The 26,426-nt window shown below is 45.7% G+C and overlaps 1 long non-coding RNA gene across 1 annotated transcript in view; it reads right to left on the reverse strand.

Moving 5' to 3' along the window:
* LOC133625762 (uncharacterized) overlaps nucleotides 1–26,426 on the reverse strand; it is a 59,471-nt gene that overhangs the window by 23,974 nt on the left and 9,071 nt on the right. The window contains exon 2 of the long non-coding RNA XR_009819064.1: nucleotides 7,561–7,720. This is a non-coding gene — a long non-coding RNA (uncharacterized LOC133625762). The remainder of the gene's footprint in view (nucleotides 1–7,560; nucleotides 7,721–26,426) is intronic.

Consider the following 26,426-nt stretch of genomic DNA (forward strand, 5'->3'; position numbering starts at 1 on the left):
AACCTCACAAACGGAGGCGCAACGGGGAGCACAGAGAGCTCTCCTTGTGAGCAGAACAGCCTTTCCCGGCTGCCTTTGAGAAACACCCCCCTCGCCTCTTCCCCAGGCTGGCGTGGGGTGGGTGAGTGGGTGTGTGCATGTGGGGCTCTGGGCACCAGCACCCTGCACAGTGCCAATAAATCTGCTGATTCAGCCACTATCACTGAGATCTTCTTTCCAGAATTTTCTCCCTCAGCTTGCCAAATATAAAGAGAGTTCTGTGCGGAACGCCGAGCTGCAGCACTGATGGGCTCGTGTAGGGCGCCATGTGGTATTTGGTTTCTCACTACAGTACATGTTTTTATAATGATGGGGGAAGGGAAGGAAGGGAGCTGCTCTTACCAGCATGCCAATAATCTGTTGCAAAGGACTGGAGCTCTCAAAGCCAATTAGTCCTGCAGTTAACTATTTAACTGCTGAAAAGAAATCAAGTCTCAGGCACAGAGGCAGCGAGATTAGGGTCAGAACAGACTGCGTGGGTACGCAGGGCACTGAGCTCAGGGCAGGTTGGTTCACAGATGCATTTTTCTCCACTTCAATACTACTTTAAATACACAAACCGACCACTGAATCTCCCTGAGGTCAAGGCATGCAAAGGTGGGACAGCTATATCCACAACACTTGAGTGTATATCCACAACATATACCACACCACTTGAGTAAAAGCTGGATGTTTGTCCAGATCTGAGCCAGCCTGTGTGGTGGAACGATGAAAGTCACCCACAGCAGCTGCATTTCTGGTATGGGTTTCAGGTGGGTACAAGACCCAGCCACCCATGCCACATTGCACAGAGGTGTCCCAGCAGAGGAGATCCTGCCAAGTCACTGCAGCCTCTCACAGCATCTGTGCTGCAGATGGAAAAACCTCCTAAGTATGGCAAGCTCTAAGAAGGCAATGGCATAGTCTGTCACTTTCTAAATGTCTATGTCCCTCATACCTGAGCTGTGCCCTGAAACAAAGGCACACTTTGGACCTCCTTGCCCCAATCTTGTTTTTCTAACCCCTTAACTGCATTAGAACATGACAAAAAAAAAAAAAGTTCTTTTTATATTCTGCAGTTTGTCATAAACTTTGAATGCCTGAGGCAGAGTAGCTCATGGCTTGTTGTGCACTGCTGAATGAGCCAGGGAGCAAGATGCACAGGGAATTCCCAGCCTTGGTCTTCTCTGAGGGCAAGTCTGAACCTGGCCAGAGAGCACAGACAAACTAGTCCTAATGCAGAGCAACAGCAATGTGCTCCCACTTGACCTCAGGGGTCACTAAACCTATTTTTGTGCTCTTTTTTTTATTCCACGATGTACCAGCCAATATTGGATCAGACTCCCCAGGATTCCAGGAAGACCACCAGAGTTGGCACAGCTCAGTGAAGCACCCTGGCATACCAAAAGCAGATTCTCCACCACAGCTCATCAGCACTGGCAAGAAGCAGGATTTTTGCTTGGGAGGGGCTCTACTAGTGCTGGAGGTCTGCTTCCAGTCCAAGCAAGCACTGCAATGTACATGAAAGGCATAAAACCTCTGCTTTTCATGGAGAAGGTCCAGAAGCATGTGGAAGTTGCATGCTGCTCCTCCTTAAGGGCTACAGCAAGGCTGGCACTGAACACATCTCGCTTTTAAACTCCAGGAAGAACTCTGAGTACATTAAAGGGTAACTTTACATCAAAATTAAAAATGCTGCAGAGGGGGAAAATGTTCCACTAAGAAAACAGCAGATTAGAGAGGCATGTGAGCTATCAGAGTTCTAGCCATACAAGAGCTCTCTTGTTCCTGCTACCTCCCACAGCTGCATTCACTAAATATATCCTGGGCAGAGAACTGTATTTCTCCACCCCTTTCTCAGCCCAATCAGCTTTGTGCAAACAGCACCGGGCTCCCTTGAGACCCGCAGTCAAGCAGCAGTGATGTCCTAGTTACGGGCATCATGAAGGACAGAAGTGAGTACTAACGTCTGCGCCGGGCTGACAGTCTGACATGCACAGGTTCTTTTGAGAGGGAATGCATGCAGCTGATCAATATTTAACTGTTAAAACCAGGGTGGTTTGTTCTCCATAAGGATGTATAGCATCTGTACTTCAGAATCAGTTACTGGAAGTTACTTCCATCAGATGATTTTCATTAGCATAGGGAAAAAAAGAACTGGGGGTCTCAGAGCAAATTCAAGCAGATGAAAGGCCACCTCAGGAAAAAAAAAATCCCTAGAAATCAGCTCCTGGCAGGCTGAGAGGTGAGCTGTGGTGTCAGTGCCTCAGAGACCGGCTGGCCCACACACAGCAATCCCAGTTTCACCCTGTCAAGGCTGTGGTATGCTGCCTGATAATTTATCTGCCTCAGGGGTGAAAAAGAAACCCCAAACTACAACTAAATTTCCATAACATCAAGCTGCTTCCCCCATGACTTCCATTTTGCTCTCCACATTTCTCCTATCCTCATCTTGCAAGGACACAGATGCTACAGCCCAGCACAGTGGAGCCTCAATCCCAGCCACAGCCATGAAACACTGCTGCAATCACAACAACAAAGACAAGGAAGAACTGCTTCTTCTGATATAGTTAATTCTGTAGTGGATCAAATTCTGGCAGAAAAGAGAGTCATCCTGGTGGCTTTCCTCACTTTCAAGCTGTGAGCCAGTGGGGATTTTGACCCTCCTGGTCCCTGCCTCTTCCTTTCCTCACAGTTCCCTATCTCTTCAACACATTCAGCTCCTGTAGCAGCAAAAAAAAATTAAATCTAACAGATTTGGTCAATTTTTCAAGCTTTCTCATTTTAAAAAGTCAGTGGGAGCAGAGTATATCTCGAAATCGAACCTCACAGGAAGGAGAATTAAATGTCTCATGCGTGACCTTAATCTGCAGGATTCTGGAGATAGTTTGTCTTGTAATCTCAATGCTCAGAGTTTATCATGCATTCAAATCGTTATCTGTAGCCCTAGAACATTTTGCAACAAAAGAAACCCAAATTCATTTTGATATAATTATGCAGTCACATGAGTCACATGCTTGCTGTGGAATAAATATAAATAATGAACTTCTGGGAATAACTGGCAGACTTACATTGAAATGTAAAAGGGAAAACCTCTAGAATGAAAGCTATCTATTATATAAGGAAAATATATCAGTTTTAGATGACAAATTGCAGTAAAGGAAAATGGCACAATGTGTGCATGAAGAGTTTTTTAATATCTCCGTTTTTCAAGCTCAAAACATAAAAGAAAGAGCCTAAACTCATCCTTAAGCATCCACAGAAAATAAGGACCTTATCTTCAAAAGCAGCAACATCATTTGAGGTATTTAAAACCTCTGAAATCAGATAATTCATTCACAAAATGGCCCCAGGTCCCTAAGCTTAATCAAATATTGAAAGGAGAGTTAGATAACTCTGCTGTGGTTTTTGTGCCTGACACACTCTTCCCTTCTCTGCTTTTCTTGCCTTCCTGAGACAAACTGTTCTCCCAGGCTGTTCTAATTCTCTATGTAGAGACTGCCACTATTTTCATTAGAGATGTTGCTGTAGAAGAGCAACACCCCGCTGCACAGGTCGTGCTGAACAAGAGCCTTGTTCGCTGAGGACAGGAGTGGTTTTGCCTGCTCTGATCTCATAGAGTCTGCTGGATCCTATGGATTTGTGAGCACACATAGAAAGATGTAGTTTAATCTGTGTCCTTTTAAGAAGGAAACACAAAACATTAAACCAGATGTTAAGACTGAGCTACAGAGAAGCCACGGGAGTGTGAGTTACCTTCAGCAACTCTGCAGTTCTGAAAGCAAACAAAGGCAGAAGAAACAGTGACTCACCCACATTCCTAACTGCTCAAACAAGGGAGACAAACCCTCCTCCTGGCAGCCGGGATCCTCCAATCCCAAGCCAGGGCAAGCTGTGGTGGTGGCACATCATAGCAGACACAGTGCAGGGCCAAATGTGTTTCAGAAAGAAACTCTGCTTTGCAAGCCTCGGCATTAGCTTGCCTTCTTGAAAAGATTCAAGAGTTCAGAAATTCAGCTTTTGACATCTGAAAACACAATGAGAAGGGCTACAACTAACAATAGCTTTTCAAGAGCCAAACTCCTATTTTCTTAGGTACCAAGGTTTTCTGAAATTGCTAAGAGGCAGTAGTCGACTTTTTTTTAAAGCAATCCAAGGATAGACAAGTCAAAAAGTTCAGTGAACAGAGCTCCCAGCAGCACATAAGGTGGATAAGGTGCTGTTTCTGTCACATTGATGTGGATATGGGAAAACTTGACCTTAGGTTATGGAAACTCACCATCTTAAACACCTGATCAGTCATCTGCAACATACAAGGCAGACTTCACCAATGAAGGACAAGTGCATTCCAGGTGAGAGACAGCACACAGACATGCTGCTAAACATGCCAAGCCCCACTCCTCCTCAGTGGCCTTCCAGGATGTGGGGAGCACTGTGCAGGTCCCCAGATGGCCTGAGCTGCTGAGTGGCAGCAGTGGAGCCAGCAGCAGCAGGCATGAGGAGGAGGTGGTAGAAGGGCTGGATGTGAGGAAACAGGACCAAAAAGGGGCACAGAAAGCAGAGAACTTTGCTAACTTTCAAGAGAAACCCCCAGGAAGCCACATCTTTCAAATATAAAGCTCAGAGAGGCTGTGGTTAGGAGACAAACATTGCCAAGTGACAGGACTACAGGGAGGGCTGCAGGTAGGGCTACACCAGAGCTGAGGGAGACATGCCTCAGAAAGCCAGGATTCATCTGGAGCCCTCCAGGAGCAGCACTGGGTAGGTGGTCCCCTCTGTAGCTGTTCCAGGGCCTTGCTGGGTGAGGTTCGTTCATCTGTGTAAAGGAGAATGCCAGATTATGAGCATAAAATTCCCCTCTGGCTTCACACTGCACAAAGTAAAATGAAGGCTGACACTCAAGAGTGTTCCTCCTTATACGAAGTTTTTCAGTTATCAGGTTTCCAGTGGTAGCCTACTCCCTAAAACGACATGTTTATTCAGTCCTCCAAGGAGCCAGCTCCCAAGGGTGCCTGTAGCTGCTGCAGAAAGCAACTGGCCTAACCGGGAGGACTTGTTTGCTTACCAGTTACCAGTGTGGGTTTGGCTGCTGGTATAGGAAGAGTCCTTGACAAAGCAGACTGCTAGTAGAGGAACACAAAACTCTGAAAATTCTGTAATTAATGGAGGCATCGAGCTTCACACAAATAAAAAAAGGTACCCAAAGCTGAAACTGTGCCTCATGAAAAATGCCTGTTGCACTGACACCGCTGCCATACTTGAAAAATAGCCCCAGTGAGCATGCAAACCTGATCTTCTGAGCTGCTGTAGTTTTTGTCAGTAGCATCTGATATACTTCAGGCACTTCAGACAACCCTCAGGGGACTACAGCAGAGCCTGGCCCATCAGGGCTCCAAAGCTTACATAAAATATGAGAAAACTCTGCTTATCAAGTTGCAGAACAACAACCAGCCATCTAGTTTATGAGATGGAAAAAACAAAAGCAGGGGAAGATTCTGCTGACATCATTTCTCCAGGATTCAACACGCTGCCTTGATTAAGTGACTGTTATGATCAGTGCAACAGCAAACAAACGCCACAAGCTCATAAGACATTTCCTCTTGCAAAGGCTGAGAAACCATCCCATGAGACGGACCTCGAGCATATTATTACCGAGTATTTTGGCTGGCTCGAGCTGTTTGGAAACCTCAGTTTTGCCAGGCTGCTTGAGAAAGGCAGCATTTGTCCCCTGGCTTCGGCATGAAAACACGACTCAAATCCCTTCTTGGGAACAAAGGTGCTTCCCAGGAGCCTGGCGCGCTGCCGGCATGCCGAGCGCGTAGCCAAGCAACGGCAGCCCGATCGGCGCTGACGCCTCACCCGTGATGCTCCAGCCTCCACAAACAATTCTTGCCACGTAGACAAGACCGGGCAGGGTAATGGAAAATTACTGCGGGCTTTTTCTTAAAGGGCGAGACTCTCCGTTGTCAGAGAAGGCTGGTCTGCATCCCACCTCCCAGCGCGCCCCAGGGCAAGGGGTTTTGTTTCCTGCGAGAAAGGCTGGGGTGCGTCAGTGGCGTTAGAAAAGCAGATATCATTTGCATGATATTTCAACTGACTGCAGTGATAAAAAATGTAAAGCAGAGAGCTACGCTTAGGGGGGAGGGGGGCGGCTGGGAGGAGAGGGAGCTGAGCAGCCAGAGGCAGGAGGGGAAGAAGCCAGCAGCTGCCTTTCTAAAATGGCTTTCAATACAGCCTCAAACATGGCGACTTTAACGTGGTGCAGTTAATATTAGCTGAGAGCTGATGCCAAAATAATCCTCCTGCGCTTGGCAGGAGTGATGTTTTAACAACTACCTGGCAGATTTCTGCCTGCAAGGCTGCAGGAAGAAAAAAAAATACCTTTAAAGATAATACATTGACTTTGCCAGTAGTTAGACTATTATCCAGGCAACAGCAATTTTTAAAGATTATGGCCATGTTTATCTCCAGTTTGTAGTGTAAAAGAGAACTCATTTCTTAAGAGAGCATTGTGCCTGCCCAGCTTAAAATAACAAGCTAAAGAACCACACAAATAGCTACAGCAGCACCCAACAGCCCATTCAAGTGATTGCACTTTTGCCACGTGAGAATCAGAGATTTGCAGACTTACCAGCTGGGCAGAGCAGCACCTGCTTGACAGGCACATGGCCACAAGACCTGCCCAGCAAGGGGGTTACAGCACTGCTGCACAAACAGCACTCTTTGCAGGGTTCAGGATTAGCTGCCATATCCATTACAAGTTTCATTTCATCACCTCAAGAAGCATTGCCTGTTCCTTCAGGCACTTCTATGGGGAACAAACTGTTTCTTATAGCAAAAAGAGAGGGGTAAACCTGCTCCTCTTGCCTTTTTGCTCCCTGCATGCAGCTGTAGCTCATGATGGCCAAGGTCTGGTTCAAGGATGCACCTATACCTTCTGCCTTCTCTTGAGCTGCTTGCAATTTAAGGTGGTCTTTGCCAGACCGGTTCTAGGTCAGCTCCTGCAGCTACCTGGCTTTTGCTTTAATTTTTCTCCTCCTATCTGTTTTTCTCAGATAAGCACTAGTTAAAGTCTCAACTCAAATCTTTTCATTTTGCTACAGCCAGCAAATGAAAATGAAGCCCCTGCACCGAGTTAGAGGACTTCTTTATACCAGAACCTCCCCCACCCCTAAAAAGAAACCTTTGTTGTGAAGCTGCTTTCACTGCAAGCTCCACAGGGAAAGTCATTACATTTAATAGAGGTTGACCTCATTTTGTAGTCCTGGATATTAAAGCTTATAAGGAAGGAACGTAATTAGAAGCAGTGACTTCTCAACAAAGATACACAGTACTCATTGCTACCTCCCTCTTACCTACGGATTCATTTAATATGGGTTGGAAAGAGTAACTTGAAACAACTTTTGGCAGATAAGTGAACTCAAGTAAAATGCAAAGATCTGGTTTCCAAGAAGCCTTTTACAAGCTGTGCAGAGAAATGAAATAAAACCCTTCAACAGCACACAAGGCTTCCTACAGAGCCTCACTGGAAGAATTGCAAACCTGCATTCCGGGTGAAAGCTAATCTTGGTCTGGGTCTGGAGTTACACACATCTGATGGTGGAGAGGACCCGGTGGCAGTGCATGGACCTGCCCACGTGGCAGCTTCCGCTCAGCTGGAGGGAACTGCTGGAATTTTCTACTGCGTTTCCAAGGCTGTGGTCTGAGAAAAAGAAAGCAAAAAGGTTTGAGCTCAGTAAACATGCACAAGAGAGTGAATGCAATGATGCCCCAGCTTTGTTAGCTTTCTAGCTTTACTGATGCAGCCTGGGTTTCCAAGCAGTCCCAGGAGAACAGGTAAACACAGCCACTGGCCAGCACTACAGAAATGCATTTTCTGAAGCGAGGCAGTGTGCTGCATAAGAGTGTGCCAGGGGCCTTGCTGAGCACAGCTGCTGTGGGGCTTTTCACCTGAACACATTTTGAGTTTAAAACATATGTTCACAGCCTGCTTTTCAAGTAACCCTTACGCTTTTCCAAACTCTGGATGTCTACTTGAAATACACATTTTGAATTAAGTTTCCTAGCTCTTAGGATGTCCCCATTGGTCTCCCACCTCCTGAGCATCTCTACCTTCTCCAGTGCTCTAGGTCCTGCTGGCTAGGTGTTACCTCCCTGCTGAAACACTGCCACATTGCATAAGAAATTCTATCTTGTAAAAAGAACAATTTCTTGTAAAAAACCCAAAGCTTCCTTAAATTTCCCTTTAGATTTTGTGGTTTGAGCATGTGTTCCTGCTTCATCAAGCCTCAGAACTTCCTGATTTTTGCGTAGTTCTCCCCGCCGTAAGCAACTGAGTTCAGCTCTGTTTACCCCTCTGCTTTGAACTTGATTTCTGAAAAAATAAAGATAAATGGTGGTGTCCCCAGCTGAAGCACTTTCACATGGTGATAAACAGCAACTTCTTTTTTTTTCTCCACCTCTCCTGGATCTGTGTGCTGTGCACCAAGCAGAGCAGTTGCTGCCTACACCTGCAGGCAGATTGCTCTGATGACTGTTTGCCCGGTGGTTTGTGGCACAATGTGTGTTTCAGTGGGAGAAAAGACAAAGGCAGCTCCTCCAAGAACCCAGTCAGAAACTCCAAGAAGGACACAGCATGGTGGCTTAAAGCACCCAGCCTTTGTTCCTCCTCCTCAGGAACGGATTTCCACTCCATACAAACAAAAGGGATCACGGTCATGAAAAATGTGTGAGGAAGCCCGGAGCGAGACTGTGCCAGCGCGGCCCAGCCCAGCCCGGTCCTGGCAGGCTGGGAGGCCAGCAGCTCTGCTCCCACAGTCCCAAAGGGACAGGAGGATGAGGGCTTGATGAGATACCTCCAGTCTTGCACCCAGCTTTGCCTCCACCCTCAGCACAGCCAGGGCTATTCCGGCTTAGCGAGTTTTTCCTCTTTCCTTCACCTCTTATATCTGATAAAAAGTGTTAATAAATCACACCCAACAATTCCCACCACACCTCAAGCAATTAACTGTGTCCTGTCGCAGCAGCACTGGTTGAGGAAACCCTGGACAATGTCCTAGGACTCCAATAAAGCCAAGTGCAATTTTGCCACCCATTCAGTGCAAAGAAGGTTAGCCTATTTGTGTTTATTTTTAGAGCAATAAGTTATTTTTCAAAGAGCCCTTTGGTCAGGCTTGGCCCCATATAAGCTACCAAGTCAGCTCCTCCAGCTCTGTGGGCATCCTTAGCAGGGCTGCCTTGAGATGAAGTAGTGTCAGCACTTCCATTACAGCACCTTTCCCCTGCCCCAGCCCCATTATAAATGGAACATAAAAATAACATGGAGCCAACATGGAAAACAGTCACCACTTGAACGTGATCCTTGCTAAAATTCATCTGGCTGGGTAGAGAAAGTGGGGATATAAAATATATTTTATCCCACGCCTAAATCCTGAACTTTAAAATCCAGCTGTATCACACTCAAATTACTCACAGGAGGGGGGTTTTTTAGTTGTTTGTGGGGTTTTTTAAAGATACCCATGGTAAATGGAGAAATGATCCTTTCCCTCCTCCGCCTCTCCCACAAGCCAAATGCGTGACTAAAAGTTGCCATTGTCAATCCTACTAATGAAGGCCACAATTAATAGTCATTTTAATTGGGCACAAATCCAGTAGTGTGGAATAGGAGAGATGGATGTCCTCGCCACCTACCCTCAGCCACAAGCAGCCACCCAGAGTGCTGGGTCAGGGAACTAAGTTAGCTATAACTAACCAGGAACTTCTAGCCAGCTCAGATTTGGTTGAAACCACCATCAGCATGAGGCTAGGACACTGTGGTGTCAGGAAATAGCAGCTGAGGCTGGAGGAAAGCAGGACTGCTCTTGGCACCACCGCTTGTGCCTATGGAAGATGTTTTTTTAGTAACTGGCTTGTGTATCAGCTGCTGCTCAAAGAGAAAGAGGCCCCTTTCCCTTGTGGAGATGCTTGCTGTCGAGCATTCATGCTGTCAGCCAGACTCATGAGTTAATCCAGACTCAAACTCTATTTTTTTTCCCCCTTTTTCTCTACTTTTCAGCTGAGTCAGTTGCCTGAGCACAAGGGCCAGCACACAGAGTGGGAATAGAGGACTGGGACAGGCAGCACAAGTTGTCTCTTGACAGCAGCACCAAGGACCTGGACTGGTGCACATTGACTCTGAAACTGCCCTGTAGTGCCATAGCTCTAGGCTTGGGTGGTTCTTCTCTCCTAAGCCACCAGTGAGTGCACTGTGAAATCAGCAGGGGAAGAGAGCGAGCCTACAACTGACTCTGCATCACCTTCATGCTAGAGTAAATTGCCATCTAAGAAGGAAGGTAGGTATAGAGCAACTACAGAAGAGGAACTATATGAGAGAGTCTACCAACTCTTACAAAGAAGTTCCTCCACTTCTGGTTTCAATATTTACGCATTTTCTAACTCCAGAAAAGGCAAAGTCTGGAGACCACTACAGGCGCTTGTCCCAGTGTGACACCACTAGTTGTTCTAGTGTGACACTGCAACTCCAGACTTGCTGAAGATGTTTAGGAGATGCACAAAGTAAAGATTTTGTGGAGCCAGAGGAGACAGCAGCTAGCTCAGCCCAGCTCTGCTACCTCACTCTCCTACAGGAATGCAATGCTGCACAACCTGGCAGTGCCTCCTGCAACGAGCTCTGCTGCCGAATCCAAACACAGGCTTGTACGACTAAGAAACTTGAAAGAACTTGATAGACTTGAATAACCAAGGAGAAGTTTCTATGTGTCTCCTGAAAACCCCCTTCCCCCACCTGACCTCCAAGCACTAGAGCATGGGGTAGGAAGGCTGCGAGTACAGCCATCTGCCACCTCGCTCAGCAGCAGCTGCCTGGCCAGCCTGCACGTGCCTTTTAGCCTGCTAATTAGTGTGCATATAATCACAGCACATATTCTCTGCTTGGTGTGGGTGTAGTGGGAGACATGGGGAGGGAGCTGGAATTTTTGCAGTGACAGGACACAAATTAGCAGGAAATGAGGCTTTTACTTCCTGCTCATAGAGAAAGTGTCCCAGATGTCTGCTTTATGGTGGAAATCTGGAGGAATGTGCTAGAGGATACATATTCCTTTGCAGGACACACCTAATGCCAATCTAGTACCTCTACAAACACTTGTAAAGGGTAACTGGTATTTTGGCTGATGCCCTCTATTATGAGGGCATTAGAAGATGGGTAGGTCCCTCAGCAGTCTGGGTCAAACATCAGCAGCCCAGCCCTATCCCTGCTGTTAGCCTGTCTGTACCAGTAAACACCAGTACCAGAGCTTCTCCTCTTCTTCCCTGTGTCATCAAGCCCAGTGGGTCATTTGACAAAGCTCTGCTGTGATCTGCACCTGCCTAAAATTTGAGCTTCACTGGGAAGAATAACACATTACCCTGGGTAACCAAAAAACTTCTAATGAAGAAATGAATGTAAATACCAAAGGTAGGTGAGAGATTAAAGCAGTGCTCAGAGGACAGTGGGTTTTGCAGGGACTCTGACTTCACCTCTAAATCTGTGGTTTGTCTCAGTGCTGGAATTTATTCCTGTTAAATATGTACCTAATGAGACCACTGACCTGCTGGGAAGAGTTGCATCAATTTTCACCCCTGCTGTTCCACGTTCTATTAAAGCTACCATTAAAGAGAAAGGCAGTCACTCAGCATGGTGCTGCCTGACACACATTTGGAGCCTGGCCTTTGGTGAAAGGATATGTGATGTCTCCTCACCACCTGATTTGGTGAGGAGATGCAGGTCTTGCACGTGCATCTTTGTAAATTGAGACAGAAAGGGTTGTACTGGCCTCTGTTTGAAAGGGGCTTGCCAGGAACTGGTTAATATGGGGTACACTGGCCCCATTTCCTTCTTTTAGGTGGGTGTGGGACTGCTTTAGTTCCAAGATCCTTATCTGCTGCTGATTGAGGGAGATTTGCCAGGTCCACATCTCAGTCCTGTTATCACTGTGAAAAGCTGAGGTCTTCTGGGTGCCTCATGAAAGTAACTGTGAGAGACAGATTTAATCAGTCCTGAAATGGCATTACTCTGACAGGAATTTTATGACTAAAGCTGGGAAGTGAATATGGCTGTCCTATGCTAAGAAACAATACAAACCCTATTGTTTTCCCCATCTGTTTATAAGATCAAAGCCTAAGTCACGGCTTTAAGGGTATGTACCATAGCCTTTCTTCTTTAAACACAGAAATACTCTATCAATGAACAAAACGATTTCAGCAGGCAGGCATTAACTGACTCCAAAGGCTGTTGCAATCATGTGTTATTGAATAATTTCCTAGTGCTTGAGAAGATCCCAACAGAGAAGAAACAACAAAGATATAATGAAAAATGTTCATGTATTCTCAGACTGAGACTTAAATCCTTCCTGTTCTGAGCAGAAGGTAAAAGCTCTTGCAAAAGAGGAAAAGAGAACATCTGCTTGTCTGGTGCTGGTTTCTGTTTAGCACCAACCACAATAGCGCATAAACATCTAGGATATACCTATGTATATATAGGGAGAGGTTAGACTTGGAATCCAGCCAAAAGCAACACTGCACAAAAAGGAAACATGTCTTTGTGACACACAGCTTTATCTCAGGCAATAAATTGGGTAGTAATTCTCAGTTATGAGTTAAGGCACTAGTATTGCAGAGAAGGAAAAAGAAACATAGCAATTGGGGAAGTCAAATGAAAAGGCTGCTGATCTGCTATATTTGCTTGGGTGTTAACAGCCAGAAGAATTACACTACATCTGACAAAGTGAAATTAAGTGCAAAATATCTGGGAAAATACAACTGAAGCCCCACAGATGCGTTTAGGGATCCCTGAGGTAGGAGAGATCTATTTCACCACCCAGCAGCTGCAACGAGGGAGGAGTCCTGAAATAAACGCCGGGCCTGCTAAATCAAACCTTAACGCCCCCCGACACCTACCCCCTGGTTAATCAGAGCACGCTGGAACTGCCCCCGCGCCGCCCCAGCCCGCCGTAACGCGGAGCCCAGGGCCCTCAGGCGGCCGGACGCTGAGCGGGCGGCGCGGGCCCCTCAGGGCCGGCGGGAAGCGCGGCGCCGCCGCCCCGCTCCGCCCGGCCCCGCCGAAACCGCCTGCTGCCACCTGGCGGCCCGCGCGGGGCCCGGGGAGGCGCCTGCAGCCCCTCAGAGCGGGGCGGGGACTGGGGACATGAACGGCGGCCGGGAAAAGTTCCCACAGGGGAAAAATATAGCCGTTTCTTTTAGAAACAAAAGAATGAAAGAAAAATATTTTCCTCCTCTGGAGCGTATGAGGTGGAACCGGGCTGAAAGCGGCGTCCCTAGGCACCAGCTGAAGGGCATGAAGCCACCTCCAAAATGGCAGCGCCAGACAGGGCAGGAATCCACGTCACCGAGCGCAGTGTTGGGAGCTGTGGGGATGGTCGGTGTTTGCCGCAGGTGTACAAGAGAGCGAAACAAACCGAAAAGTGTGAGGCAATATTAGTGAAAGTGAGAAATAAGCGGGTTCCTGAACACCATAAACAAGACACGGTGTGCAGTGCTGAAAAAACTGAGCAGGATCTGGGCCGGGAGCTCTGAACAAAGGAACTGCTGCAGTTGTTCCAGTCCTCCTGTTCTGAAATCAAGGATTTTCTGTCTTTGTAAAGCACAAAACTGAGTCAAAGAAAGGAATTGTTCCCTTCCCTCCCTCCAAATAAATATTAACATTTATTTCTATCAAAAGGGCAACAGTACTTTTATCTGAGCTGAACTTTTTTTCTTGTTTTTCTAAATAGGAAATTCAAATAGCAAGCGTGTCTGTGTCTTGCACAGCCTTTAGCATTCCATAAACTTCTTGAAATCATAAGGGAAAGGTTCCTACTTGCAGACCACTAAAGGATGTGATGAGTATATTCTGCCCTCCCCGTGCCAAACTTCTCCAAAAACCTAAGGTGTTGCATTTAAGCGAGTGTCTCATTTCTTCTAGGACCAAACAAAAGCACACTTTGCATGGACAGTTGTTTTCCGATTAGGTTTCTAGAGCATTATTTTATAAATAAAACTAAGTCGCTGCCATTAAATAACCTGTGAAATTCTTGCAAACATAGGAGAAAACACTTAAGGAACAAAAAGTTGAGCACAGCTTTGCCCCTGACGTTTTCCCTGCCTGTAGCAAGCAGTGGTTCCTCAGCAACTGGTGCAGAGAGAGCTCCCTCTCCTGCTGAAAATCATCTTTAGCCCTATCAGCCCTTGGGAGACTTGTTGCTCTTACTCAGCATTTACAAGATCAGGCCAACTGCAGTATGAGATGCTATAAATAGAAGACTCTAAATGGATATAGATATAGCACTGATCATGTTCATCTCCTTTATTATTTGCAGTGGCTTTACAAAACAAAAGGTCATGTTTTGGATTTTCTTTTTTCCTACTGCAGCAAGATCATCCCTGTCAATGGAAACCAGCCAGCACGAAAACAATTGATCTGAGTGTCTGTCACTTCAGTAAAAAAAGCCAAAAAACTCCCCTAGCCTGGGACAATTTTATTGTCTGCTGCAAGGAATCAGTAATTTGGTGGTTTTTAAGAGGGTGTGATGCTTCTGTCTGGCAGGCAGATGATCCTGTGCTGTGCTAAGGCACCACGTTTGCCTTCCAAACTGCAGCAGCTGATTCAGAGAGGACTTGCCAGGAACATCAGCTGGCCACCACGTCAAATCCCATCCAGAGTTTGCACAGTGTAGAAATGTCTCCTATAAAGAGGGTAAATGCTGATAATAGATAGCAAAGCTAGTGGGCTTTTCAGACCAGATTGAGAAATAATTGAGCCTGCACTGAATGGCTGTATTATACCAGGTACCAAGCTGCAGCACCTATTTCAACTGGCCATTTATACTTTTTTTGAGGGCTTTGCTTTTACCCACTTTTTTGTTTTGTTTTCATTTAACCTGATTTGTAATGAATAGTCCTGGTTTTATAAAATGGAAGGTATTGAGGTAAGGAACATTCTTAGAAGCTCGATTTTCCAAGTATCAAAAATGTCTCCAGCTTGCCAGAGCATGCCCATGGATGTAAATGCACTGTTCTTCGATAAAGAGGAGGGGCTGAGAACAACTTGAGGGTAGCAACAGAGCTGGCTGTAACACAAGGTTTCTACTTCCCAGTGACTTAAAAAGGTGCCAGTGACAGTAACTGAAAAATGCTTGATTTTTTGGTGTGAATTAGCAATCTGAGAAGAGAATGGTCCAGGGCAGGACTCAGTGGCAGTTCTCTGTCTCCAGAATGCAGCTCAACCCTCCAGTCCATCTCTGCTGCAACCTACAACAAAACAGAGAGTTTTGGGAGCAAGCCTTTGTTTGGCAGACCTGAACACTCAGGGTTTGCAAGCAAAGATAGTCACATCTCTGTAGTGCAGAGAGAGATGTAATCCTCCAGATCTCACCAGGATTTCTACCCCTGCTCAACTGAACCTTACCCTAAAAGACAAAGCTCTCAGTTCCCTCAAAGCCTCTGCCACACCTTTCCATGGCCACAGCTAGGTTGCCCTCTGGGTAAATCCATACCACAGGAACTATTTTACATGTGTTTAACAGAAGAGTAAGTTAAGACAGGGGATAAAGTGTGTCATTAGGGGCAGAGGTTGAAAGAGGTTTGTCTCCCCACTGTTCCATCATGGCTGTCCTCTCCATCTGTTAACACTTCAGCACATGATGCCAATCTCCAGCATGATTCTGCTTAGTCTGCAAAGTGCTGCATGTTGATGTTTTGGTTTGATACTTGGAGAGCTCTGTGGAGATATTTAATTAGACAAAATTAAATCATTTTGAGAACAACCTTCTGGCAGCACTTTGGAAAGTGCCAGGAAGCTTCTGTTGTTCTGACACTTCTTAAAAATTGGCATTAGCCAATCCCTAATTCATTTTTAAAAGGGCAATCAAACCACATCATTCCTCAGGTCAAAAAATTGCTGTGACTTGCCTGCCAGCATCACTATCAGAAGATGAGGTGCCAGACCTTCTCACCAGAAGCCTCTTGCCTTTCACACTGCAGCCACCTAGGCTCGGGCTGCTTGGGCCTGGTTGTATTGTGGAAGAGACCTTTGAAGTACGTGATTGGCAAAAAAAACAGCTGTGCATCCTCCTGCCATAGACCACTTCTTGGGGCTGTCCCAGCTCCCAGTCCTCTCCCTCTGAGGTTGCATGAAGGGCTTCAGGCTTCCACACAAGTTTCTTGGTCTTTTTGCTGCCTGTGTTGTCCATCAACCTCTGTGCAAAATAAAAGTCTCTGTTTTCAGGTTTGCCTTGGTATCTGTGCACTTGCACTGGCACAGAACATTTTGTGGCTTTGTTGTATGAAAGGCTGAAGCAGCACCAAAAAGGTGCTTTTTTTGGCATATGCCTTTTTTTGGCATAGCCCAAGCAGTACAGCAGTAACCAAGACATGCAGGGCACAATGTCCATTTAATTATCTCCTCCCTTCCTTTAAATTGTCCCCAAATTAAATTAGGATTTATGTGGATCTTTAAAAAGAAAACAATCCTCTCAGATCACACCATAAAGGGAGGGGATGTCTGCAGAGTGCTCTGCAAATGGGATGGTGCCTGAGAATGCTATGCATTTGGTATTTAAATATAGCTGTACACACACCCTCGGCCTCCTGAACGGCTGAAAACCTCCTAGCATGTGATCACAAGCCTTTCTATAATTGAAATTAACTTAATCCTGACAAAAATGTAGCAGCAGCTGCCATGAAAGCTGTGGCTGCTCTCTCCAAGAATTTCTTACATTACCCTGGTCTGTATATTAAAGTGAGTCTGATTGCTATGTTGCAGAATCCTGCCACGGAGTGCCTCTTACAAGAAAGCTGTTGTGTTTTAGATTTAAAGGCTTTGTTGTATTTTTCATAAGAACACTTTTCTCTTGTGTGATGATTGCAGTGCAAGGATCTGAGCTGCTCAGATATTAATTACTTAGGGCTTGCAACAATACTGTGAAATAAAAGGTAGATATGGATATTGTCTCTCCCTCTGCCCCACACACTGTAGTGATACAGCTGGGCAGTTGCCTATATGGTGGACTGAAGAGCTCTGTTGGGAGGTAAAGGAGGTGAGCTGCCAGCCCAGAGGAGGTATGCAGGATGTTGAGAGGAGACAGCAGACAGGTGGAAGAAGATACTAGAAATGAATGTAGCCACCCTCCTAATTCAACCTTCATGGCACAGACTTCTGCCTGAATCCCAGTGTGCTGTGGGGAAGCGGGACAAGGAGCAGCTGCTCCTGTAACTCCTGATTTTTCACCACTGTATGAGAACTCCCTAGTCTGCGCTGGCTCCTCCGAGTCCTTCCTCCTTGTCTCCTCTCCTGTCCCTGGATCTCCCTGGGCTTTGCCAAGTGGGACTTGGCATTGATATGGCACCACCATCAAGCCAGTTTTCTGGCAAGAAAGAATGTCTTCACCTCAAAGCCAAGCAAATCCACCAGCAAAAACCCACGGAAAGTGGGGCTCAGCAAGCGTGCAAGATGGACTGTGCAGAACAATGAGTTCCCCCTCCCTCAAAGCCACCACAGTAGTAAGAGGGTCGTGGACCTTGAAAAATCCTGTAAGGAGGAGTACAAACACCGAATTGAAGGTACTTCACCTGGGAAACCACTTAACTCGGCACAATTTGTCCGTGATTGCAAGAGTTTGCCAGTCCCTGCTGCCCGCCTCCGCCTCGATCTGCGGAGCTGGACTCACACTTCCAATCTCTTGTGTTATATCTGTTTTATGGCTTCGACTCCCAGCATGGAAAACATTAACTCAATCTTATTCAAACTGTTCTTTTGCCCCTAGCTAACCAAGGCACAAACACTCATTTTTGAAGTGTGACATCTAAGACCGTTTAAAGGGCAGAACAGAAGATGGTGCTGCCGAGCCAACATATTTTAACAAGGAAACTTCCTGGAGCTGCTGGGTTTCTTTTTTTTGACAGCTCCACTTCCAAAATAATCTTTGTTTAAACTAAAGAGTTGTCAAGGCGATAAGTTTAAGAAGTACACGAGCTACAGAGAAACATCCCACAGCCCATTCCCTCATGGAGCAGAGATGCAGTGAAATATTGATGGACCAGACTCCCTAATTATTTCTCCCACTGAGGGGCTAGCTTGAAATCTGGAGCTTTCCTGCTTTGTATGCAGCACCGTTGGGATAAAGTGATGGGATCCCTTGCAGAGCTACATGGGCAATTGGGTTGGGATGTATGTGGCTAATGAACAGGCGTCAGCTAGACAGCTTTGTGGGAGCTAATGAAATGTTAAGTACCAAATGCGTCACCTCCAGGTATCATCTGTGCCTCGCTCCTGGAGTTTAATCCTCTTCTCTGCTGCTGCCTGGGCAGCCCTGCTCTCTGTTTACTGGAGGCTTCCCTGTGTAAAACTACAGGAGCAGCAGAAAGAACAAAAGCGTTTTTGATCATCAAACTGGGCAAAATGGTGTCAAGTTCTTAGGCTGTGTTTTTCTCTTATTAAGACTTATGTTATTCAAAAATGTAAGGCAAATAATTTCCACTCACGGTGCTGGCAGCTGTATATTTTTTTTATAGGAAAATTTTAGCCTAAACTGGGAAAAGCAATAAATACTTGCTTTATTTTTCACACACAGGCTATCCTTGTGGCTCCACCATTCACCTGTCCAGGAATTTCAGTGGTTTGGTGGGAAGAAACACCCTAAATTCAGATGCCTCTTCAAAACCCCGATTTCCTTGGCAGCTGTAAATGAAGTGGTCATAAAAGAAGAGGCTGTCTCACAGTATTTTATTTTGTAACTCACATGCCACCTGTAAAGGCAACTGAGCATAGAGAGCTGAGCATCTAACACGCAGTGATGCTGAGAACTTGGACCACACACCACTTTGTCCCTTCTAGCAATTTGGTGAAGCCCGTGTGGGTTGCAGGGCTGGAAATCAGAATTTGTGCTGCATCTGGGCACAACACCGTGATGACAAATGAGTTCTGTGCTGTTAATTCCTCTAGAAAAGGATGCCACGTGGTTGTATGGCTGTGGCACCACAGATGACGACTGCCATCAAGTCAGGAGGCTTCCCTACTGGCCTTAACACAATTTTCTGGGTTAGCTTGGTGGAGCCACCGTATCTTCTTGTTTTCACTTCTCTGGCTCCACGGCAAGAATAATATTTACCTATTTTACAGGCCACACTAGAAAGATTAATTAGCTAATGCTCATTGAGTACTTTCAAGACACAAAGCAACAAACGCATTTAAGGGTCTGTGTTCAGTGTGCTTGAAATCAATAGATACTTGGCAAAGACACTAGTGAAGGGACCTAAATAGCGTGGAAGCATACAGGGACTTAGATACCCAGGTCCTGGCCCTGATCCCCCAGGGAGGGCACAGACATATCTCTGCACCCCCTGGCAAATGTGCCCACTGCTGTGTGCAGCAGGATAAAGGAATGTTGGTACAGCCTTCTGCTACACAGATAATAAGTTTGAAAACAACAGCAGTTCTCCCAGATGAGGGAAGAGGTTCAACAGACCATTCATGCCCTGAAGCTGTCTGGGTGGGTAGATCACTCCAAGAGCCCAAGCCTGCTCATGGTTTTCCCTGCCTCAAGCAGTTTCTCCTTTCTGGCAACAGATGCAGCATGTAGCAATTGTGAGCCAGCACAGTGGGAAAAGTTTTAGTAGGCACAACAGAAGGAGAGAGAATGTCTCAGGCTCCTGGGAAGCAACTGGAGGATCAAGAGCCATGCAGAGCCAAACTACTATCCCAGGCCTGGTCATCATGTAAAGAAATGGTGGCTACGACTGCAATTCAAGAGCAAGACAGTCTGCAACAACCAGCAGAAACTTCACAGGCAGAATAAAAAGCTGTTCATGATTAAACTGACTCATTAACTGGACTCTCCCCTTGGCCATGGATAAGGTCTCTTTAGGCCAAGGCTGAGGGATCCAAACACAACCTTGTGCCCTAAGAAGCACCTTGGGATTATCTGTGCATCCCCATGGCCTCTATTGGCTTAAAGAACCAATAATAGCTAAAGCTCGCCACTAGAAAAATGAAGCAACTAATTTCCTGGGTTTCCTCTACTCCACATTAACACGCTGCAACCTTCCCATACAGACTGTCTTGAGAAAGACAAGTGAAGAGCCTTTGCCCCAAGAATGACCAGAGATCTTGCTAAGAGACTGCTCTGGTGTTGCTCTGTAGCTTTGAAGGCTCAGAGAGATTTACCAGACAGAGGCTGAAACTGTCCATCAGTGTCATTCTGAAGTATCATGGATCAAGATTTGATTCTTTCTTCCTCAAGCAGAAATACTAAATCAAAGGTTAGAAAAAAGATTTTTGCTCTATTGACAAAGATTCAAGGCAGATTCAAAAGGTTCTCAGTGTAGAAATGTAGTGACTAGTAGCTGTGAAATCCTCTCTGTCAAGAAATGCTTATATGCCTTACATCTACATCTAGCAATCAAAAGTCTGGCACTCTGAATGCAGAATTGTCTGAATTACCAGTTCATTGCCCCAGTTTCCCCATTGTGTCTCCACCACTGCATTAACTGGGACACTCACAACCTTTCATTTATTATTCTTGTCCCAGTCTTCATGAAAGGTATGGCAATGGGTGTAGGGTGCATGTAGATCAGAGACACCAGTCTCAGAGACTGGCTCTTGTGCTTGTGATCCAGAACCACTTAGCACATTGTTAAATGAGACCATCAGCCTTCAGCTATTCTTAGGAAAGGAGAGGAAGAGGCATCGAATCTTCTAAACCATGACAGAAGCTAAAGCTCCTGCATTTCTCTCATGGTTTTCTGTGCAGCGAGTCCTGATGAATTACTAATTACCAAAGCAGACCAGTCAGGTCCATTGCTGACCTGCTGTGTGAGCTGAGCAAAGAAATGGGTCTGTCCCCACTGCATTGACTGCAAATGTAAAATATGTGTACTGAAGAGGCTTGAAGCTTAATATAGGTCTTGTTAAGTGTTCAGAAAGGATACTGAAACCCTTAGATTAAGAGGCACACCGGAGGAGGATGATAGGGTTATAAAATCCATTTCTACAAGTAACTTCTATTTATACAGTGCCTTTCAACCTAACACATCCCAAAGCTTTATTTTTTCAGCATAACACCCTGATATCCTGTGTTCACCTCACCCACCGGTTCAAGGCAACCGCCTCTGAAGTGAAATGTGGCAGCTGTTTAAAAGTCCTGAGTAGTAGTAAGTTTAATAATAGCAAGGCATTTATACCATCTTACAAGCTTCAAAGAGTTAATTCGGTGTCCCTTCAGGAGGCAGACAAGGTTTATTATTCCCATCTCACAAAGGCAATATAACAAGAGTGGACAAGAGTGGAGAAAATCTGCACTCCCACAGATTTATAAAGCAAAATTCCGTGCATGAGCCTAAAGTGCTTTTAATCCCACACAGAGAAAACATATCAACATGTCTTATTAAAAAAGTCCTTTACTAAAAATAATGATGTGGAGAGAGCTCTGATCTGGATTCCAACACCTGCCACTTCTGGTGAAAGAATTACCTCCTCAAGCACGTGTTGACATAGAAACATCGTGGTCTACAAATGGCTTCTGTGCCATGAAACAAATTGGGCGCTCAAAATATACTGCCAAGAATCAGACAATCTGTTTTAAGAGGACCCAAGGGTTACTAAACACCTCTTGAAATATAGCAGCAGACAAAGCTGCAGCAGCACGTCTCCGAGGCAGGCTGGCATTGTTCTCCCACCACATGTGTCTCCACTGTTCGTGGAAAACTTCCTTCTGTTATCCCCAAAGGTTCCACAAGATGGTTCTGAACTCAGGAAAAGAAAGGTATTAAATTGTTTGGAGTTAACCTCTTATTCATTGAGAACTGGAGTATTTTCCTGGGCCGTATCACTGTCCTCATATTGTTCTCAACTGCGCTCTGACACAGGATGAAACAGGAGCTAAAAAGGACAAACTTACCCCTGGAGTCCCAAATCCCTCTTCACACAGAAGTCTCCAGCTTTCACTCCTCCTGCTGTTTCCCACCAAGGATTTGCCCTATTGCAAATCCCACTATTATCTGCAATCCAAACTGAGAAATACCCTCTTCTAGACCCCTTTTCTCCCTCACCATCTGCTTATCTACCCCAAACAGCATGGTCACTGCAGCCTCTCTACAGCCATGGGCAGCATTTCAGTTGGGGCTGTTTTCATCCAGACTGCCCAAGCTCCCCAACAACACTCAGCTGCCCACAGATGGGCATCCATCCTTCCAATAGAGCCCCTGCAGATGCTTTGAGCCACTCCTACCACCTAAGAGATTCTTGGGGCTGGTGGAGGGTGAGCTGTAGTCTCAGTGTCCTGCAAGTTCTAGGGCAGAGGGGTTGGGAACTGGAAGAGATGAACTGACCTGACCTGAGCATCATCAGTTCTCCAGCAAAATGATGTCCATCAAGGGAGCACATTTGCTATATGAATCACATCCTATTCATCACTGCAACTATCTGGATGTAACTTTGCCAGCCAGGGCTTGACCTGTCTCTCCAAAAAGTCCCCACTGTGCTGTACAGCAGCTTCACAGCTCAGGATGTGGATTGCTGCTCCTGCCTGACTCACTGTCCCTCTTCCTCACTTCACAGAAGCTGTTCCTTTTCATCCCTCTGGCTTCACTGTCCCCAGAGAAACCCGTGCTTCCACAGTCCCACTGCAGCCTCTGCTGCAAAAAGATGGCCAAGGAAGAAAGGACGTCTACTGCTGTCGTCATCAAACTGCAGGCAGGTCCCGTGCCCTCCATCGCCTGTATGCCTGTGAAGCACAACAGGGGATGCAGGTCTGAGAGCATCAGGTCATGAAAAGCTGTTGCAAGGCCCTGCCAAACACACCCTGGCCTGAATTCTTAATCTAGGTCTGGCACTCCTTTAGGCACATGAACAAGGATGTAGAGCCCTGGTAATCAGGTACAAAATGGAGGCCTTTCTAACACTATGAAACTCAAAACCAAGAGCAAAGTAATTACCTATTGCTGTGGCACTGAGCTCACAGCAAAGAGCTCACACCTTCTCCGCTCCTGGAATTATTCTTTTAACATCATGGCATTTCAAACACCAGCAAGTGTCTAGATGATGGCCCAAGGGAGAAATCTGTCTGACGTACCTGATGCCTTATGAGACAACACAGACGGTCGTGGAGGAGATGCAGTGACTTTGCTTCCTTGGTAACCTCGATGCTAGCACCAGCTCTGCACAGCATCACAGCTAGTGCTGGCCATGTTCACCTAATGCCACGGCCCAGGAGAGGAAGTCCCTCAGCTCTGCTGACTGCCTTGGTGGGCCTCTTTCAGGTGCCATGCTCCCACAGCTTCCTGTTTGCTCTATGAGGTCCAAGCTCCACAGGCTGTGCTGGAGTTTGCTTTCAACCCTGAGAATGAGCATAACGAAGTGTGTTCTGGCAGGTCTGACTGATGACGACAGTTGATTTCTCAGGATGATGGGGAGATTTACAAGCTTAAGAAAGCTTACAGGTCCATATTTACAGCTCTCAAGTTGAAGCCCAGACCTAGGCACAGAGATGTTTGGACTCAGAGGTTGAGCAAGTAAAGAAAATGTTTAAATATCTCTCCCTCCTCTTGATTTCCTGCCCCTGAGACTACTATTCATCACAGGTATGAGTATGAGGAGAGAGCTGCCTGTCTCTCCTCTACCAACAGCTCTCAGGAATCCCCAAATCCACATCATGGTAGGCGAGTGTCCTTCCTGCAGAGAAAGGCATGACCATGTTTCAGCCTTGTTGGCTGAAACAAAAGGACAGAGTGAAGCCTAGATCATTCTGGTTTATGGAGTGAGGCTGTGGAGCACAGGCAGACGATGCTCCCAGTCTCCAACTGGTCTAAGTCAGCAGAACTATCCTCAATTATACCATTTTCCAGTAAAAAAATGAAAAATACCACCCCATTCTGTCACTTTCTTTCTTTTTTCCCCTCCTTTCTTCAAATCTGAAAGAATCTCATTTGATCTGCAGGGAGCTTTTATTGAGCAAAAAACCCCCACAGGCTTGACCCTGACCTTTGCAAATGGAAATATGATGCAGTGAGAATTGAGACCTAAGAGTCAACTAGCATCTTTGGTTTTGCTGCTGAAATACAGCAGGTCGTTTCACATTTCTATTCTAAGCCTCAGATAATGGGGAAGAAAATTAGGTAATTCCATTTTTTGGATTAGTTGGTTTTCTTGTCAGCTGGGAGATGGGATCTGAGGTATGTAGAGAATGATGGGAGGCAGAGGATGAACAGCTGGCTGGTCATAGATATTGTATGGGATGCTATTTCTGCATGACCTGCTCCAAAGATATCAAAAGAGATTGTGACTGGCTCCCCTGACATTTATACCTGTTTTCTCTTGCTAACTTCAAAGCAGTTGCTCTGCATTGCGTGAGCAGGGAATCAGAACCATTGATTAAAGATTGTCTTGAACCTTACCTATGATTTTAAATGATCAAAACCAAATTACGTATGGAGTTGTGAAAATTAAAGTAAATCAGGGAAGCCACAAGTGATAGTGAGATGTGCAGGAAAGGGAGCCTTAGCCAGAGCAGATAGATAGCTGTTTATGGGGAGAATCAGAAACTGTAGTTCAAAATCTGCAGATTGCCCTGTGAAAGCAGATCTTTCTCATCACAGAGGCTGAACAACTTCTACGTTCAGGTACACATTAAAAGAAGAATTTGGAGAATCAAGAGGAGCGTTAGTAAAAAAAAACCCACAAAAACCACAAAAGGTCACTGCATGAAACGTCACTAAGCAAAGTGAGAAAGAATTGGACACCAGATAATCTTTAATCTAAACAAAAAAGACACAAAAACAATGTCTAGCAAGTAAAGCCTGATTAAATTTAACAATAAGTTAAATAAATGCAACTTTTTAAAGTAAAAGAAAGCAATATGTGTGACTGATGAAGCAATAGATTTGATTTCTCATCTCATGGGGTCTTCCAACTCCAGACATTTCGAAAGAGATGCTTTAGTGATACCCGTTAGCAAGCTCAACCGAGGAGTGAAAGGAGCAGATTTGATGCTCTTGTGCTTCTTTCTGATCTTAAAAATCCATGAGCATGTTTGGATCTAGTAAAGCACTTGATATCATATCATAAAATTTAGCTCTTTGGATCATCTGAATGCAATAGTCCACAGATCAAATCACAGCTGAGAGACTGCAAACAAAGAGGAATACTGAACAGGGAGTTATTGTGGTATAGAATTATGTTTATTAGGGCATCATAGAGATCAAGTCTTTGGTCTTTTATGACATTTTTATGGATGACTGTAAAGAAAGATTGAACAAAAGGATGACAGGCATTCACAAAAGTGGCATGAAGTTGAAAGGGATCACAAACACCAGGGAAACCAGAAAGATAATGCAAAGGAATCTGGATAGGCCAGAAACTCAAGAGTGAAAATACCTCATTGCAGTGAATCTCAGAGCTGGGCAGATTGGAAGTCTCATATCTGCTGATGCCCATGGGCTTTAAAGACGATGCTCATTAAGATCATGTCATGGGGAGAAAAGCCCCATTTTATGGGGAGATGCTCCATCTGAAGCCCTAGACATATGTGATACAGCAAGCCAGAAGGAAAACAGCAGAGAGTCGTCCTTTAGTACTTTTGGCAGGCAAGCCATTTAATAAACATGTCTACCGAGCATCTTTTAAGATAAAACTCACTGTATCATTTCCGTTCAGTGAGCTACTGTCACGTCTGCAAACTGCACCAGCCTTTGTCTCCTCAATGCATTAATTTCCATCCAAATGCCCAGGCACAGCCTCTATTAGCAACCTCTGTTGACAAGACTGGATTATTCGGGGAAGCGTAACTAACTCTCTCTTATTTCTCTGAAATCTATACTCACTCCTCTGCTGGCAGATAAAAATTCACACGTGAAAATGTGTACAGTCTTTCCTTTGTTATAGCTGTTTAGGGAGGGACTTAAGGGAGGATTCTAGAGATACCAAACAGGGTTTAAGAATGTGCTGTAGCATGCAGGCAGTCTGCTGTTCCCTTAACTCATTGCCCAGCAACTCCTGAGTGGAAGGGAAGGGGAGGAGGAGCATGCAGAGGACTCCTGGAGACACTCTCAACTGCAAACAGATCAGTGATCTGTAAGCTGTAGGGAAAGTGGGCAAATTTAGCCAGTCCAGAGCAGCTTTTCTGTGCAGGTTTCCCTGCCATGATGTGGTACCCCTCCCTTTGAAAGCCTACGCCAGCAGACAGGGAAGGGTATTCTGGAGGAACAGCAGGAGGGGGCAGTGCAGCCAGGGAACTGGGACAGAGAAATCCACACCAGATTGCTTTAGGTGGCCCCAGAGCACCCAATGCTAAAGGATTTGTATTAGGTGGGAGCAGAGAAATGACCACCCTAGACTGTCTGGCATTAGCTAGTGCCCAATAGCCTGTGGAGCAAGTGCCTGCATG

The sequence above is a fragment of the Colius striatus genome, chromosome 7 (assembly GCF_028858725.1).
Source record: "Colius striatus isolate bColStr4 chromosome 7, bColStr4.1.hap1, whole genome shotgun sequence".
In the NCBI taxonomy this organism is placed as follows: domain Eukaryota; kingdom Metazoa; phylum Chordata; class Aves; order Coliiformes; family Coliidae; genus Colius; species Colius striatus.